This window comes from Dipteris shenzhenensis, chromosome 20, assembly GCF_047967505.1.
Source record: "Dipteris shenzhenensis isolate YYH24624 ecotype China chromosome 20, Dip_SZ_1.0, whole genome shotgun sequence".
In the NCBI taxonomy this organism is placed as follows: Eukaryota; Viridiplantae; Streptophyta; class Polypodiopsida; order Gleicheniales; family Dipteridaceae; genus Dipteris; species Dipteris shenzhenensis.
In genome coordinates, this window is record NC_141615.1 from 53,753,499 (window position 1) to 53,774,091 (window position 20,593).

A 20,593-nucleotide genomic window follows, 5' to 3' on the forward strand; every position below is an offset into this window, starting at 1 on the left:
GAGACTTTGAGCATGCAGAGAAATTCACAAAACCCTGAGGACACTCAAGTATCCATTGCTCCAGACTTAGGGACTCACAGTCCCCAACACAATGAACTTCCAATAGAATTTACGAAGGAATATCCAACTTCTTTGGAAGATTTGACCCACGAGTGCAATTGTTTGAAAATATAGAAAACATTAATCTATATGCTCGTACAAACCTAGTGACCCCAGGACTGCCTATTGACACAGAACCACTACGAGGGTGATGATGCTACCCTCTGAAACAAATTTATGGTCTCATAACCTACACACTACTGAGGGATCTGCCTTTCGATTTGATTTGGAAAAGACCATCTCAGACTACCATCAATACCAAGAAGTGCAACAACCTACAGGGTTTGCTTCAAGGATTCCACAACCGCTCGGTCAAACATAGACCATCAATCCATGGTGGACCACAAATCCCAAGACCCCAAGTGACAACAATGGCATATCAAGGGCCAATGCCGAGGTTTAATCCAATAACTTTGAATCCTACATTTGCCCCAACACCTCCAACGATAAACCCATCTTTGTGAGTCCTAATATGGGACAACAGACAATGCCAATTCCACCTCAACGATCATATAGACCACAAAAACCACCTCCATATTATGGTCAACAACAAATGCCATATCCATAGCCACCTCCTATTCATAAGATGGTATTTTTGGATGAAGCGTTGAGAGCGTTAGTGCAAGCTATAGGAAGGGGTGCACCAATGCAAGTGGCAACACTTGTAGCAAGGGATAATCATGGGTCTAGAAATAGATCCATAGCCATCACAAAATTGATAACAAAATTCCAAGGTGAAGGTGATTCCATCACTTACGTTGAGCGCTTTGAGCAAGTGTGTGCCACCTTTGGAGATGTCTTTGATGGTGACAAAATAGGAATGTTAGGAATACAACTAGATGGCAAGACAGGAGCTCGGTATCAAGCTCTTAAGTTTGAAGAGAAAGACATGGGCCACACTCAGGGTAGCATTTATTTTGGAGTATTCTCCAAGTGGTCCAAAGTTGTGTCCTATAAACTAGTTGAATCAGGTGAAATAAAAGAAAAGTTCCTTGCATGATTACATCGCAAAAATCAAACATTTGAATGCAAGCTATGAGCCCCATGAAAGGCTCAGCATGATGAATAGCTCTTACCTTGATTTTTATTGGGGTTGAGAAGTTCTAAGTTGCATGACCAACTCACAGTGTTGAACATTATGTCATTTGAGGGATGCAGCAACAAGGACATAATCAAGTTGGGAGATAACATGAGAGAGGGCGATCAAACCAACATAACATCAATGTGAGAGTGTGGAGATAAGGAAATTGCACCCACATATACCAAGTACTAAATAAAGTGCAGAAACCCAAATGCAAGATACACAATTTGATAAGTACACATAACATTAATGAATCCAAGAACAATAGTTGTTTGCCAAAGATGACAGATGCCTCAACTTAGATGGAACACTCTCAACCTTCCCTATTCATAGCCAAGCCTTCTATATAGCACTCGCAAGCCGACTAAACTCGGTCAATTATTGCTAAAAAACTAGAAATTACTATCCTATGGCACTCACACACTGATGTTTTATGGTCTATTACTACTCAGACAAACTAACTCTATCTCAAAAGCTCAGTTCACACTATTGGGCCAGTATCTCCTTTTTTCCTTTGTTGCCAGTTAGAGGCAATCACTGCTCCACTCCGTGGCTCAATCATCACTTACCTTTTTGCCCCTCTAGTTTCCTTCTTCTCTTCTATGTTTGTGTTTTTCATTGTCGCTAGTTGCCATCGTTCCTCGCTTCTACTACTGCTAGCTATTGGTCTTCACTCTTGGCTTCTCAGATTCACTAACCCCATTGCTCGAGTTCATCTCCTAGCACTCCACTTATCCTAGTTATACTAGCTCGAGTATGTTAACATAGGGATCAACAAACAGAAAATTAACCAAGTGAAGACATATACATTGCAATAACATTTTTATTAACCATAGTCTCAACTATGAAGATACAACATTCAATTGAGTGTTATGACATTAACATTGATTTCCATGAGGAGTTCCCTGACAATATGTGCATCTTCATAAACACTTTGATATACCATAATTTTTATTGCTTAGGAAAAGTAATTGCTAGCAGATGGAAGGAATTATCTGAGCAAAACTCTTATGATATAAGTTATTGGATAGAAACTTTCTTTGCACATGAAAATTTGCAAAAAATATATTCACACATTCAAAATATGGAGGAGTATATTAAAAGTCTTGAAAATTATGAAAACAAATTATCACTAATTGATCCTTTCATACAATACATGTCAACACAAACCTTATCATTTAAAATTATAATACATCATGAAAATGTAGACGTAAAGTTGAAAGTGAAGGAAAACAATGCATTTTCAAAACCCATTAAGGACATGCATTTTATACTATGACATCCTCAAATGTTCCCTTTCGCATGCAAAAATATTGAAACTTTAAAAAATTCAAAATTGGAGAGAAGAAATTAGCATGTGCTTGAAAATATGCTTGCAACAAATTGGAATTGTACCTTGGAAGAACATTTACAATTTCTTTATTTGACATGGTTGAATGAGAGATTGCTTATTTTTAAAGCAGGATCCTTGGGAAACCTTGTGCTTGGATGGTGGTTCTAAATTTTCTTAGGACATTTATCATTGTTTCAATCCCAGCTTTTGAATTAGTAAGGGTATTCAGTTTGCTCGATTTTCTCGCAATACTAAGTGATTCACTAATTTCGACCGATCAAACTCTAATGTCTCTAGTACATATACAAACCAAGATTTTTAGCTTTGGGATGGATATTTTTCATGTCTACCCAACGTTTATGGGGTTTTTAGACTTATTTATCCCTCGATACAAAGATTTCCTACCATGTACATATTTGTTGAAGAAACTTACTATGCGGATTCAAGAATTTTGACACGATGACTTGTGGTTAGTAACATTGTTTAGATTGGGGATTTACTTTCCATGGATTGATTTTCAAAGCTTGTGGCTTTTCCATTGTCTTTCTTTGATTCGAGCTTCATGGGATGGATCATATTTGATCTGATCATTAGAGGTAGTTTGGTGACATTGACTACCCTTCAAGGGAGTTTTGGGGCTTCCTTGTGAACTCAAGAGTGATTTCTTAAAGGGGAGTGTGTCAAGTGCATGGTTGTACTAGGGGTTAGATAGCATGTAAGTGTGGGTCAAGAGGCAGCAAAGGCCCGTATCGTTATATATAGGGGATGCTATATATAGGGCCTGTTGAGGATAGAGGAGGCTATTGATGGCGTATGCTATTTATAGTAGGATTCTCATCTATATAGGCAACAGCTGGTGCTATTGTAGATAGATCAGTTGAGCACTCCTCAACTAATGTTTGGGGGCTAGACTCTAGCCATCTTCATGGCGAATCATAGATCAGTTGCATTGTGAGTTTAATGGATGGGATTCGGTGGTATGGGACATTGAGGATGATGCACTCTATGGGAGTCAAGAAGTTGTAGCCCACGTGCTCAAGGGTGGACAGGTGGATTGAGATGCCTGCAGATCCTTTTGGTTTAGCTTGGAGACAGGTATCCAAGTTGGTGGTAGAGCTTGGTCCTGCAGGGTTGTGCCACCTCTCTCTTTTGTGTGTTGTGAAGAAAGCTGCAGTCAAGTCTGCTTCATGTCTTCCACATTATTTATAGGCAGATGTGAGAGTGTGGAGATAAGGAAATCGCATGCACACATACCAAGTACTAAATAGAGTGCAGAAAACCAAATGCAAGATACACAATCTGATAAGTACTCATAACATGAATGAATATAAGAATGATAGTTGTTTGCCAAAGATGATAGATGCCTCAACTTAGATGGAACATTCTCAACCTTCCCCACTCATAGCCAAGCCTTCTATTTAGCATGTGTAGGCCGACTAAACTCTGTCAATTATTGCTCAAAAACTAGAAACTACTATCCTCTAGCACTCACACATTGATGTTTTATGGTCTCACACAAACTAACTCTATCTCAAAAGCTCACTTCACACTACTGCACCACCCTCTCCTTTTTTACTTTGTTGCCAGTTAGCGGCCCTCATTATTCCCTCCATGGCTCAATCATCACCTACCTTTTTGCCCCTCTAGTTTCCTTCTTCTCTTCTATGTTTGTGTTTTTCATTGCCGCTAGTTGCCATTGGTCCTCGCTTCTATTGTTGCTAGCCATTGGTCTTCACTCTTAGCTTCTTAGATTCACTAACCCCATTGTTGGAGTTCATCTCCTAGCACATCACTTGTCCTGGTTATACCAGCCTGAGTATTATAAATACCTTGGAATAGAGATAGAGTGGTTTGGAACTGAAATATTATTTGGATTGTATTTGGGAAATAGAAATGAGTCATATATTTAGAGTGGGCCAAAAGCCTACATGGAATCAATAATGCACTAAAATAATAGAGAGAGCACATGGTAAGCATGTGGAGGGTATGTGGAAGAGTGTGGAGGAGTGTGAGATCAAGAGGAATCCTTCTAAAATTCCTAAGTGGAATATGGAGGATGTTGACATGTGGAAAGAGAGAGGGACCCCTTCAGCTCCATGTGGGGGAACTCTGGACTTTTCTACTCTAAAGGATAGACAAGCATATTTTGATGGGACACTTGTATAAATGTGCTTAAAAGGACACTTGATGGTGACCTGTATCCCCCATGTCACATGGGGGTGAAAGAATCTACTAACAGGAAATGTAAATGGTAAAGGAGGGTGAGAATTGCACTATAGAAGAAGCCCCTCCCCTCCCTCTCAAGCATCTCATTTTTCTATTCTAGTTGTGCCCTTGCCTTGTATCTAGCTCCTCCTATACCCCTTACTTCCCTTTGAGCCTTAGTCCCTCCTAATCTTGTAGCCCTCTCCAAATGGAGCTCTCCTTTCCTTTGTGAATCAAGCTTTTGCTCCTTTTTTCCTATCCTTCCTCTTCTTTTCCCTCTTTGCGTCAATGCTTCATGTGCCCATATCAATGACTTGTTTCCAATTCTATTTTAAGTGTATCATCTACTCTCATAGGTGACCTCATTCAAACATGTTTCTTGGAAGCTGCTTCTTCAATGAGGGAAATCGTTGCCTCTCTCCACTAGTGCAATCACGTATGGACAATTTTGACAGCTTTTAGTATTTAATGGTCATAACTTTTTGCTCCGATCTCCATTTTCAATAAAAATTCTATTGATTTCTTCATCTCTTTGAGCTCTATGAGTCTATCTATTCAATTTTTTGCTCTGAGTAGCACAAAAATGTATATATGTCTAATCAAAGTAAAATTTGTATATGTGACAATTTTGGTATGTTTTGCTAAAATGGTCATAACTCTCTGCTCGCTTCTCCATTTTCTATGAAACCTATATGAAAAATGTTTGTCTTTTCAAACTCTATTCATTTGTGCTCTAATATTTCAGTATTCTATTTCTCCATAAAAGTTTTTGCTATGTGAACATATCTTTTTTTTTCAATATCTTGTAATCTTGGGTTTGTCGAATTCTTAAGTCTTTCAAACTTCGGAAAAATGATGCAACCCAACAATCCGATTCGTCAAAATGAGCCATATCAATTTGTTCCCTTCACCTCCATTCATTTGGTAAGTCGTAAGGTTTTTGTTCAACAAAGGCTTGCACTTACCTTTGGGGCTGATTGCTTGGCTGAAATCAATGCTTCTCCCCAGCCTTTCCTTTTGCCTCTTTTGGATTACAACCTCACCTTCGATGTTTATATCTTTGTTTTGATTTAGTGTGTTTTATTTTGGTTTGAGACTTCTTTCCCTCATCAAGCTTTGTGTCTAAGATGCAACCATAATTAAACCCCCAAAGTTTGTGTCACACCATGAACACCCTAAGGCCTTGGTGAATACCCTAACCCCTTTATTGAGAGAAACAATGATTGCTCAAGGCCAAGAACATCATGAGAGAATGGCAAGCGAAATTCAAGATAAGACTCAAAGATAGAAAGATAGTAAGGGAACAGACGTAGTCCATTTGCAATACATGCCACTCCATGCACCCAACAAACCTCTAACCCTATCTAGCCTGGTGGATGAGGAAGAACGATTCCAATGATGGTTTAACCTTGGTGTTCCACCAATTAAACCCTTGTCATCCAAACACGAGATTGATTCCAATGATACCATTCCGATCAATGGGGATGCATGTTTGATGAGAGGCCACAGCCTCATGTGCCAAAACGTGTGGGTTCCATAACCTCCACACATTGTAGTACACCATCACAAGCATGCATGGGCTGTACAAATGGACCTAGGGACATAGCCGGTCTTACAACCTTCTTATCCCCACTAAGATAAAAATTCCCATCACAAGGATGTCCAACCCTTTTGAGAGATCTCTCTGATTGGATGAATCCATGGCTCCGTACTATTCAAACCACTCAATGTTGATAGCTTATATGATGAACAACCTCATCCAACCCCTAGCACAAGTACATCCTCCCACAAGGCACACTTGACTAAGGTGCCAATGAATAAGCTAGGTGACTAATACAAAAGTGAGGACACAAATGATGTGATTCCCATCTACTACCATGACCATAAAGCTATAACTACCTTATATGGAGGAGCCGGAGTGAGCATAATCACTGAGCCGTGTTGTGAAGCTTTAGGTCAATTTGAGTTTGAACCTACCACACTCGTGTGGCAAAATTTAAACATGGGACACTAGCAAGGCCACTAGGAATATTGACAGATATAAGGATCACCATCTTTCACCTCTCTTTCTGACATTGCTTTGTCCTCATGCATTTTAAGAAGAACCAAGGTCGTACAATATTATCTTAGGAATCCATTTTACAAGACTTTCTCGGCTAGTCCAAGACTAGTCTACAAATAGCATATACTTACACAAGGGAGATGAAACAATGAAGATCAACATCGCAACATGGAAATACCACCCCGTCAATGGAGGTCTTTTCATGGATGAGTCAGTTACTTGGCACAATGGGGTTGCATAAAGAAAAAACATACATATTTTAAAAAAAATTGGTGCCTTGCTGAATGAGAAAAGCATGCCAATTTAATATTGGGCTAAAGTAGTAGCAATTGCTATGTATATGATGAACAAAACTCCTATTGTAACAGTGCCTAAAGTTATGCATGAAGAGAAGTTTACAAAAGGGGAGCCAAACCTTTCACATCTAAATTTTTTTGGATGCATTGCATATGTGCTTATTCCATATGAGAAGAGGACTAAGTTGAACCCTAAGGCAAAAAAATGTGTCTTCATTAGTGACTCTCTATAGTAGAAAGGGTATAGATGCTATAACCCTACGACTCGGTAGATGCAGGTGAGTAGAAATGTTTTGTTTGAAGAGATGAGTAGCTCGTATGCACCAGTGAAAATGGTAGCAGATGTAGATGCCAAGAGTGACAATGCTACATAAGATGTAGAGCAATAGTCACAAGTGTTGATTGGACTAAAGAGAGTCCTCTAACAGTGGTTCTAACATACAAGGAGGCTGAGATCATGAATATATTCGCATGGAAGTGCAGAAAGTGGTACATGTATCAAGGAAAGGAAAAGAAAAGGTGGATCATCCCTTCGTGTTTGATGTGTCTGTTGGACACTTCTCACAGTATCTGCTGGCTCAGAAAATAGCCTTGATGAGGAGTAGGGGATGCCTTTTTTTGTTACACATGGTGCAAGGAGAAGCACGGATTCTTCAAAGACATCTGGCAGTGATCCAATGTTATGAATATCTAGACGAGTGAGATACCCCATTGATAGGATGAAATATGATGCATATACAGCCACCATGATGCATACATGACTAAAGTGATGCACAAATCTGAGCCTACATGCTTTGAGGTTGCAATAGGGAAGAGAAATTGGGACACAACCATGGATGAGGAAATGGTAGCTCTAGATGCAAACCACACTTGGGATTTGGTATCATTGTCTCATGATAAGAAGGCTATTGGATGCAGCTGGGTTTATAAGGTGAAGCACTATGCCAATGGTTGTATAACTAGGTATAAAGCAAGGCTAGTTGCCAAGGGATGTGTGCAAACATATGGCATTGATTATGAAGAAACATTCAACCCAATTTCAAGGATGGAAACCATGAGGGTAGTGATTACCGTGGCTACAACAAAAGGACGGCTATTGCATGAAATGGATGTTAAGAATGCCTTCTTGCATTGTGATTGCAAGAACAAGTTTATATGATGGAGCCACAAGGTTATGAGGATGATGCACATCCCGATTTTGTATGCAAGTTGTGCAAAGCCTTATATGGCTTAAAACACGCACCTAGGGCATGGTCTGACAAGATTGGTCAATATCCTATCACTATTGGATTTCATATTTCCAATGCAAACTTTTCACTTTATGTGAAAATGGAAGATAGGGGGATTGTGCTTATAATCATCTACATTGATGACTTGATTATCATAGAAGATAGTGATGTAGACATATGTGGTTTCAAACTATTTTTAAAGCAAAAATTTGAGATGAAGGACTTGGGAGAGCTATGATATTTCTTACACATTGAGGTGATTAGATCACCAAGTTGCATTTGGCTATTACAGAGGTCGTGTGGATTGAAAATGTTGTCTAAGTATGGGATGGCATGATTCAATCCCTTTGGAATAGAATGCTAAACTTAATGAAGACACGTGAGGTATTGGAGGATATCACTATGTACAAATGCATAGTAGGAAGTCTCATTTACGTGATTATCATGAGACCGGATTTGATTTATGTTTATGCAAGCTCCAAGGAAGCCACATTTGGATGCAACTAGATGCATCTTGTGGTATGTAAAGTCCACATTCCATTATGGACTTTTCTATGAGGTTGGCAGACCAGTTGAGGTCGGATATACAAGTGTTGGCTAGGCTAGTAGTATCTTAGACAAGAGATCTACTAGTGGCTTTATGTTTTCTCTTGGGAGTGTTTTTGTAAGCTAGAGCAATAAGAAGCAACCCACAATTTATTTGTCAAGCACAAAGGCTGAGTACAAGGATGCAGCTATGGCTAGGTGTGAGGTAGCTTGTTTACAAAAGCTACTCAATGATATGGGCTAGTCAATGCAAGGTTTAGTTGTCATATATTGTGATAGCATTAGAAGCATCAATCTTGCAAACAACCCAGTCTATCATGCTAGAACCAAGCACATTGAGGTGCATCACAAAGAAGGTTCTAGCATTGAGGAGCAGGTGGCTGATATCTTTACAAGGGCATTGGGCACATGGAAGCCTCGTAGATTTAGAGGATTGCTTGGTGTGCTAGAGATGGATTTGATACTGAGGGGGAGTGTTGAGATATCAATCTCAGCCTCTAATGTGATGCATGGGTGATTGTCATTTATGTCATCAGCATGGTTGGTCGTAAATGTTACATCTCCACCAAAAAATAGTTGTATGATAGCTAATCTTGTGTGTGGTAGTTGTGGCATAGTTATATTGCCACATATGTATGGTTTGAGTTTACACTATGGACCATGTACTCTAGGGTTAGAGATATTGTATATACCCTCTTCATGTTTAACGTTGTGTGTGTCTTTTGCAAGGAAGAAGATAACTTTATCCTCCACCTCTTACGTGTCCTCTCTTGTGTGTCACCTCTTGTTTGTGAAAGTACATACAAGCAAGACTCCTACCTCTCCCTTGCATCACACCCCCACATTACCACCTTCTTGAATCTTCACCATTGTTACTATGATAGACCTTTTGAACCATTGTGGTACACTTCCCACAATGTTTCATTGCTCCTTTGTTACCTTGCCTTCTCTATTTTGGTGTTGGTTAACCTCTTGCACTTCTTCAATAGCTTGATTTCTCCCTTGACTTCATCCATTCCCTTCCTCACTAACACTTTTCTCAGTGTTGAGTACTTTATCTCTATTTTAGTATAGCTCTTCATTTCGTGCCCTCTCATACTCATGGGATCATGGATTGGATCATGCTCTTGCAAAGTCCACACAAGGTGCATAAGAGAGGCTCACTAGAGCACCAGTGGAAAGTTCTAACAAGGAAGACAACAAGCTCATTCAAGTAGAGCATGTATACATGGCCAAGGACATGTATCTTGATCCTCATTTGTGCCCAAGAAGGATACCTTCCATTGTAAGTAATTTACATACTTGCCATAGTATTCTAAGAGCACGAGAGTCTCACTAGAGCACAAGTGGAAAGAATTCATATTTGCCTTCTAGAATAACAAGGATGGCAACAAGCTCACTCAGTACATCACCTAAACATGGCCAATGACATGTATCTTCATCCTCATTTGTGCTTCAGAAGGATACCTTCACATTGTAGGTGCTTTAGATACTTTCCATGTTGCTTTGGTTTGATTCTTTTTTCAATAACTTCATGTGTGTTTGTAGAATTGTTTCCATCAAATTTTGTGGACTAGGAACCACTCAGAACATTCATTGGTACCTTCACTTCCTTTCATGGTGGGATGGGTGCAGACTATTAAGTATTGTCAAAGTGTGTTAATTTGTGCATGTTTTTACTTCAAATTAAGTCAATTATGTATTTGAATACTTTTTGTTCCCTTGAAAATGTATTCCCTTTGAATTCTATAAGTTGGGAACCACTTGGATCGCTTATTGGTTCTTGAACTTGGGGACCCAGGTGGACTATTATACAATGAAGATGCATAATCATCATTATTGAATGGTCGGAGTGTATCGGTACAATGCTAGATACATTGTGGCTATAGAGGTCAATCTATCCTCAAGACACTTGAGAACTAATCCATTGAAAGTTGTTAACTATTAGATGCTTGACATATGTGCTCTGCATGTAAAGCATGCCACATTTATGCCTAAGGATATGCATCTAGCAAGGCACCTTCATCTGGCGAATCTCATTATATTATGTAAATTTTTCTTCTTGATTAATATAAACAATTTTATAATATATTGAGTCCCATTGTTGCGTTTAATTTCATGTATTGAATGATAAGAGTGTATTATAAATATTTTCTATTTATTGTGGTTTCAACTTGTAAGGAATTATATTAGTTTTTTGTTTCTTCATTTTATTGCACTCTCAATATGTACATATTTTAGTTTGTGGAAAACTCAAAACTGAAACTCACCTTTATTTTCTGTATACTTTCAGCTTGGTATGTTAGTACTTGCTTTGTAAATTGGCTTGTGTGCACAAGTGGTTAACCGCTAATAATTAGACCATCGACAGTCCAACCGAGAAAGTTTAAACACAAATATGTCCATGAATTTCTCATGAATTTGTACCTCCAGAGGCCTATAGGATCAAACATCCAGTTCGATATCATGTGACAACACTTCCTTTGTAACTAAGCCCAAGTAAGTGCCACTGTGGCATCATTTGGTATATTGTGACTTCTCTTATAAACCGTCCCCTTCTTCATGTGTTGACTGTGCTTAGGTCATAGCTAGGCAAAGAATATGGTTGGATAGTGCAGTAGGAATACTTTGGCTATGACAACAACTATGGTGTGTTAGTGACCTTCACAGTGGGATATACTTTCCCTCGTGCTTGTGGTTGGGTTAGATCGGTTGACCCTAGTCATCCACAAGCATCATATATCTGCCTTTGTTGTAGAGTGCAATGACCTTTGGCAACTTTGAAATCCAACTTACCGTTGTCCCTCCTAAAGTAAACACATATCCAATAGTACTTTTTCTACCATCGTTATTACCTGCCATATTAGAATCAACATATCCTTGCAAAATAGCATCTGAACCTCCAATGCACAATGCATTCTTGGTGGTACCTCTCAAGTATCTAAGAATCCACTTCACTGCCAACCAGTGCTCTTTCTCTGGATTGTTCATAAACCTACTTACAACTCCTACTGCATGTGCAATATCCGACCTTGTGCATACCATTGCATACATCAAACTACCAATTCTTTTTATATGGGACTCTTGACATGCAATCAATTTCTTCTTATGAATTAGGACATATCCTTGCATAACCTGAAAGGACTAGCCAAAGCCATAGAAACCGGCTTTGCATTCTGCGTTTCAAATCTTTCTAATACCTTTTGAACATAATCACTTTGAGACAAAATCAATTTTTTATTTTTCTAGTACTTGCCAACTTCCTTTTGAGTGCATTTATATCTTGCATATTCGACCTTGCAATAAGCATGTCATCAACACACAATAGAAAAATCACATATCTACCATCATCCAATTTCTAGAAATAAACACAGTGATATGAATGATGTCTAGCATAGCCTTGCTCTGCCATAAACCTGTTAAACTTCAAATACCACTACCTTGGAGCTTGCTTCAGGCCATATAGACTCTTCTTCAACCTATATACTAACTCTCAAAACCACATGGCTGCTGCATATAAATCTCTTCTTCCAATTCTCCATGGAGAAAAGCGATTTTCACATCCATTTGCTAAAGATGAAAATCTTCTACAGCTACAAGATTTAGAATAATTCTAATTGAATTCATCTTCACAACATGTGAAAATATTTCATCAAAGTCAACACCTTTCTTTTATGCAAACCCCTTTATCACAAGTCTTGCCTTGTACCTCCTCTTTCCTCCACCTTGTAGACCCACTTATTTTGCAATGCCTTTTTTTCAATAGGTAAATGAACCAAATCCCAAGTTTGGTTTTGAGCCAAAGATTCCATTTCCTCTTTCATCCCCTGCTCCCATTCCTTCTTGGAGTTTGTCTGCATTGCTTCCTCATATGTTTATGGTTCACCAAAATCAGTCAACAAAACATAATTGAAAGTGGGAGTAAATTTTGCAGGTGGTCAACTCACCCTTGTAGAGCTATTGCACATTCTCATTTGTTACTCTGTTTGGAACGAATTCCTCAATGATCTCATCAAGAACTGTATACTCTTCTACATTTCCTTTCTTTGCAAATGATCCTTGTACACAACTGTCTCATTGAAAACAACATCTCTACTCCTAAGAATCTTTTTGCTCTCATAATCCCACAAACGATATCCAAATTCACCAACTCCATATCCACTGAAGATACACTTCTTGGACTCAAGCTTAGTTCTCCGCTCCTTATCTATTGTATGTGGAGCCTCATCTCTTTATAAAGAGGGTGTTTCTATGCTGAGCTTGGGACTCATGGTGTTTTGTGCCACCTTGAATGGAGAAGGTTGCTGGGGGGGTTCTAAGGGGGGCCAATGACATTCCTTTTAGGCTCTCCTAGCAAAGGTTTGGGGGCAACGCTCCTAAAGCCAAAAATTATACTAAAATTGGCTGATGATTTCAGTTGATTATGGCAATTTTGGCTCATGTAAGAAAATCCATGGATAGCCATTTTGTGGTGTGGAGAACACTGTGAGAGTGTGGTAGCACGTTGTTGCACTTTGTAGCTATTTGTAGCTTGTATCTGTTTGTCTCATGAATAACAAAAACGTGGTTTGGATGTTTCTTTATGGATGTAGCCCACCTTGGGTGAACCACGTAAATCTGTATCTCGCTCTCTTCCATCTTGTAAACTTTTGCATTGTATTTCTGCATCTTCTTCTTCACATTGTTGCTCCACTAGTGCATTGCTCCTAACAATTGGTATCAGATCCTACCTGCAATTGGAGGCATTTACACTCGGTCGAGCAACGTCCGTTGACTTGTTGGAAAGGAGATATCCTAGTTTGAGTGGACCCATGGTAGAAGAAGGAAAGTTCAAAATCAAGAAGTTCAATGGGAAGAACTACCAACGTTGGAAGATGAAGATTGAAGATTATCTATATCAAAAGGATCTATTCTTGCCACTAGCTGGGATTACAAAGAAGCCTATGAGTATGACATCTGAAGCATGGGAAATGCTTGATAGAAAGGCACTGGGAACCATACGACTATGTTCAGACAAATCAGTGGCTTTCAACGATGTTGATGAAAGGACAATAAAGGATTTGATGAAGACACTGAATATGTTGTATGAAAAACTATCGGCTTCCAATAAGATACTTCTCATGAAACGTTTCTTCAATTTAAAGATGTTAGAAGGTGGCTATGTAGCAAGTCACTTGAATGAGTTCAACTCAATTACAAGCTAGCTAAGGTCTGTATCAATAAATTTTGATGATGAGGTTCGAGCTCTTTTGATTTTATTTTCATTGTCGAAAAGTTGGGATAGCTTTTGGTCATGGCTATGAGTAACTTTGTTTTTGGTGCAACCACATTAGTGTGTGATGATGTTGTTGTTGGTGTTTGATGATGTTGTTGGTGTTATCCAAAAGCACAAAAAAGTCCTTAAAAAACTAAAATGATCCAAACGCTCAAAAAACATAAAAAATACGCTGCAAAAGATTTTTCCAAGAGCACACAAGTTCTTAAAAAAGTCTCCTTGCTCCATTTCTCTTCATCGCTCACCGTGCTCCTACTCTCCTTGTCTTTGTCATCAACTCTTCCTTCGTGCTCCCTCTTTCTGTCATAGTGCTCTACCATCCTCGTCATCAACTCTACCTCTGTGCTCGCTCATTTTTCCATCCTTGTCATCAACCATGCTCTGCCATCCTCATCATCAACTCATTCTCCCCTCCTCCCTCACCATCAACTCATTCTCTGTGTCCCTACCATCCTCGTCATTGAATCACCTTTCCACATCCATCTCTCTGTGTGTGTGTGTGTGTGTGTGTGTGTGAATATTTGATAGACTGGAGACCAATTACCCTTATGCCTATCATCTACAAGCTTATTTCCAAGATGCTAGTCCATAGACTTAAAACGGTTTTGGATGTTGGATTACATCCCAGACAGTATGGTTTCATTCCACGCAGGCAGATTATGAACAACATAGCCAATGCCATGCTTGGTATTGAGTATGCCAAATACTCCAAGCAGGATGTATTGATTATGCAGGTGGATGTAGCCAAGGCCTTCGATACTGTCCAATGGGATTATATTTCACAAACTCTGAGCTTGGCCCCAAAATTGTTCATGTTATTTATTGGCTCTATGCAGATGCAACAACCCAATGTCTTTTGGACAAACACCTTTCTTCTATTTGGCATTTGGGAAGATCGGTCTGCCAGGGTTGTCCTCTCAGTGCACTTCTTTATGCGGTGGCTATGCATCCATTGCTTCTTCGTTTGGATCACCTTTTGGAAGCTGATTCCTTACATGGTTTGCACATTCCGGGCAGCAAGCCCTTTCTTCCCCAAGCCTATGCTGATGATTCTTTCTTTATGCTCCAAAATACTCCTTCTGATGTTCAAATACTAATGGACACATTGGCTGATTTTGGCTTGGCAGCGGGGCTGTTTATTAATTTCAGCAAGTCTAAATTGCTTCCCCTCACTGCTTCCGATTGGCATGCATTGTTTTGGCCAGGAGAGATTTTAGATTCACATGCTCTCATTCGCCACCTTGGTTATCCTATTGGCTGGTTTCTATCTCCCAAGCAGCATATGCAATGGTTATTCTCTCGTATGCAAATGAAGCTACATTATTGGAAGTTGCCTACTTGGCCTCTACATGTCCGTCTGTGCATTGTCCAATCTATCTTGATGTCATATGTGCAGTTTTATTTGCCACTTCTTCCGTGGTCCAAGAAAGATACTTCCACATTCATGTCCTATGCCATGGAGATACTTTGGAAAACAAAGAACCATTGTAAAGCCCTGCGCTTACTCAAAATGCACTTGGTTTGTTCGCCCAAGTCGCATGGGGGGCTTAAAATTTTGAATATTCATCTGCATCTCTTAGCGCGAAAGGCTACCCTCCTCTCCACTTTCTTTATGCAAGATCAGCCTTGGGCTATTATGCTCGCTATCATGTGTACTACTATGCGATCGCATGTTTACGGACATTGGATTACAGATCATTGGGAAGCAGTTTTAGGCCACTTCTCTGGTAGCATTCCAGGTGCTCCATGTGCTATGGCGCTCATTCGCAATTGGAAAACTGTACTTTCCACTGCTTCTTGGATAGGTCAGCCTTCTCCACAAGGGAATTCCTTTCACCTTGAAAGTCTACATTGGAGTGCAGTTTTTTCTCCTCCCTTAGCCTTGCGGTATCCCATCAAGGCTTATAATCTAATGAAGACAGGTATTCGTTTTGTGGGAGATGTGATCGACCAGCAGGGTTATTTCCTTTCCTTTCCTGTCGCTTGCCAAACTTATGCTCTCCGTTTACATCATCGCGCTCTATGGCATGCTATTGGTCTCATGCTTGCCCCTTTTTTGCCGGCCCCTCCTTTGCAGCCTCTTCATCGGCTACAGGATTGGTGTCTCCTTCCGCGCTCCCCTTCTGGAGCTCCTATCTCTCTACAGGACCTTACTTCTCACAGGGTCTATCATGGGCTCTGTTCGGTGCCATGGATTCAAGATCATGGTAATCGACTCTAGCATCTTTCAAAGCCTTTGATTTGGTGGCAACGAACTCTCGAATCTCTTTGGAAAAGTTCTTTGCCGCTCAAACAATGAGGACACAATTTCTTATTCTGCAAGGGAGAGAAGAATCAATGCTACAAGGGAGGGAAGAATCCATTGCACTAGTTAGAGAAGAATAAATTCCAAACATTCTAATTGCATAAGTTGCCACATTTGCTATTGATAACTTACTAGATATGCACAAACCATGCATAAGTGAGAAAATACCAACTTGCATTATGCAATCATATAAGTTAACTTGTGTTAAATTTACTCCTTTTGCAATTGCATAAGTTGAGTTGCCAAATCTTGCAATTGCATAAGTTGGAGCTTTTGGAATAGGATAAGTTATGTCACTCATAATCTTTTCTATGCTAGGATAAGTTGTAATTGAAATGGATTTTGGAATGGGTAAATGACAAGTTGAAAATGTATAGGTCTCAAATGCAACTCCTATTGGATACTTTCCCAACACATATGCTACAAATAGATTTTGTATATGCACAAGTTTATGTCACTAGTAATCTTTTCTATGCTGGGTGCATAAATTGGCGATTGTGCAAAAGGCAAGTGTGATTGGGATCTCTTGAGGACATCAAAGGGCCTCTTAGTTAGCGCATCATCCCCCCCCCCTTTGAGAGTTTATCAAGTGTAACCCATTTTTTCAACCATACGATCATTCTTTTGGTCATTGGGCATACGAAATATGATGGGCCCTTGAGCATGCCAGAAAGGCACTTGGTTGCCACAGCATGCCACATGCCATTCTGACAGGGAGTCGAGGCCCTTGGGCGTGCTCGGCTAGAGGCCAATTTGTTTTCTCAAAATGGTGTTAAAAAACACTATTTTGAGGGAAAAATATTTCCTTTTTCTTTTTGGCCTCCAGTTGCTACGGCACACCTAGAGGCCTAGGCTCTCTATCAAAAAGGCGTGTGGAACAATGTGGCAGCCAATAGCCTTTTGGGCATGCTTGAGGGACCTCGTCACACCTTGTATGCCCAATGACCAAAAGAATCACTCTACGCTTGAAAAACTGTCTTGCAATCAGTCAACTAAGACCTTGGTCAAAGCGGTTAAAGTTCATCAACTAGGTCAGTTTACAAAGGAAGTGCTGATAGATTTGATTTAACCAACAATCAGAGTCCACAAAATTCAAGAGCAAAGAAAAATAAGGGGGGTTTTAGTTGGAAATTTCTTTATTTGACCAAAGGAGACGATAATCCTCTTACCAGAGTTTCGCGATCTCTGCTTGCCTCTGCTTGCTACCTGAGCTCTTCACCATGAACCAAGCTCTGATACCATGTAAAGAAGTAGGGAGAGAGGGAGGAGACTCGACTGTAGCTTTCTTCACAACACACAAAAGAGAAAGGACACAAGGTTGGAGGCTGAAGCCTATCTTTACTTTAGCACACAACAACACTACAATGAGAGATGGGTAAACACTATATGTGTAACCCTATAATACACGGCTCATATGTGCTATCTAACTATGTCACAAGTATACCTAATAAAAGACGGTGACATAAATGATAGTCACCCAGGATATACATCAGGGGTGGAGCTTGATATCTCAACATATCATGGGTGACTCTCATTTATATCACTGCCATTTGTTAATTGTACTTGTGGCATAGTTAGATAGCCAAGTATGTTTGGATTGGGTTCACATATGAACCACATATTCTAGGGTTACACATACAGTGTATACCCATCTTTCATTGTATTGCTGTTGTGTGCTAAGTGAAGATAGGATTTAGCCTCCAACCTTGTGTCCTCTCTCTTTTGTCAGTTGTGAAGAAAGCTGTAGTATGCTAAGTAAAGATAGGATTCAGCCTCCAATCTTGTGTCCTCTCTCTTTTGTCAACATGAAGAAAGCTATAGTCGTGTCTCCTCCCTCTCTCCCAACTTCTTTACATGGTATCAAAGCTGGGTTCGTGGGTGATGAGCTCGGGTAGGAAGCAGAGGCAAGCGAAGATCGCAATACCCTGGTAAGAGGATCATCGTCTCCTTTCTTTTAAGCTTTTGGGAGCATACAGGTGCAGGTACATAGTCTTGAGTGCAAAGTGCACAACCTCATATCGAGGCACCCTTCATTGTTGGTTATGAAGCATGAGTGCATTACCTTAGTTTCTGTCGTAAAATTTTTCATTCTGGGTCCATTTTAGGCTCCGTTTTTGCTTCGTGAACTTACAATAGGCACTCAAGAGAAGTGATTATTTTTTACTGTGTATGCCCAGTTTTTACTTGTGTGCGAAGTTGCAACAGAAAGGTTGTTGTGTGCCCCATTATAGAGATTCTAAGAAATGTAGGTCAATTTTTTATTACTGTGTTTATGCATTTTCATCACTTGGTGTGACTCATGGTTGCATGTCACCGCTCTTTTGAGGCATAACTTTTGGTGTTGCAGACTTGTTGTTCTTTGCCCTTGCGAGGCAGAATTCTATTTTTTCATGTTCCACTTGCAGATTCCGACTTGCAAAATATCTGAGAATCTATCTACTATTGTTAGTGAGATATTGAGAAAGATAACTTCCAAGCATGGAAGTTAAGGATGCCAAATTTTCTTATGGGAAAGGGAGTATGGCCATTCATCAATGGTGATGAGCAAGACCTAGTTTTGGGTGCTGCTTCTACTACTGCTGCAAAGCTGAAGACATTTAAAGAGTGGCATAAAAAGGTCAAAAAGGTCATGTATTGGTTGTCTGTCATTGTTTTAAACTCCATGATTGTGCATATATAGGATGCAGAGACGCCTAAGGAGTCATGGGATACATTGGTGAAGCTGTATAGCACCAATACCACCGCGCGGAAGATGCAGCTCAAACAAGAGTTGCATAATATGTAGAGGAATAAGATGAACATAAATGAGTATTCAATGAAGGTAAAAGGCCGTGAAGATTCTCTTAGCTCAATTGGGGAGCACGTGTTGATGACGAGGACTTGGTGTCCGTGTAAAAACCTTAACAGTGGATGGTTTTGGTATGTATCAAGTTGAATGGAATGTTGCTAGAGACTTGAACACACGAAAGAGCTTGTATGGCTGTAGTTAGGGATCCAATGATGAGTTCACGTGCTTCTAATGCAAACATTCTTGCAAGGAAGTAAATGAATCCTCCTAATGGAGAAGGAAGAGTTTTACTCCCAACCAAGGAGCCCTACCAAGCCATGGAGGGAGAATTGATAAGAAATGGGATCCAATTTTATCTATCCCGTTGGAATGACATATGCATGTTGTATGTGAAATTATGTGTACTAGATAAGTTGCTAGATTTAAGCATTGGCATGTATAAAACTGAACTGTACTTTCTATATATCTTCAATTTGATAGCATGAGTTTTTTATTCATTTTTAAGGAACTACTATAATGTAAAGCACGAACTTAAAACTCTTTCAATTATTGGGTACACTAAAATTTGTGTTAATTTCAAGATACAAGGAATAAGTGATATCATGAGAACCTTCAAAGGCCTAATGCATTTTTGTAGTCTATAGTCATGAATGAGTGATAACAATAAAAAATTGTCATATTTAGATGGATATTTCAAATTTACAAAAGTGATGTACTTGCTATGAAGCCTACTTGTGTGGATTATTGTGTTGTTACACATTGTTGTGCACTTTGTAATTATGCGTGATGCATTTTTGTGTTCATTATATATATGGATGCTGTCAAAACGGTTGCGGGGTTATTGTGGTGGTTGTGGAGTTATTGTGGCCTAACTCTAGTTATCCCCTAAACAATAACTCTATCTTATATCTCTTAACCCTTATTAACATGAATGTCAGAGGATCTTCAAGGCCATGAGTTCTGGAAATGACATGCGCAACCACCATGATGCTGTCAAACCGATCAGCCTCAAAAATCTTCTCCTTTGTATGCAAGATAGGTGGTACCTTCTTACAACCTTCAACTATTTCAAAAGGAGCTTTTCCTGTAGAAGAATGTACTGTATTATTGTATGTGTACTCCACCAAAGGAAGAAACTTCTCCCACTATGTGTTATGCTCAGACACATAGCACTTCAGCAAATCCAGCACCGTGGAATTTGCTTGCTCTGACTGTCCATCCGTCTGTGGATGGTAGGCTGAAGAAAACAGCAATGTTGTCCCCATATTGTCAAATAGACCCTTCCAGAATAAGCTAGTCATACGAGGGTCTCTATCACTGACAATAGACTCTGGCATCCCATGATACTTGAATATATGTTGCATGAACATCTGT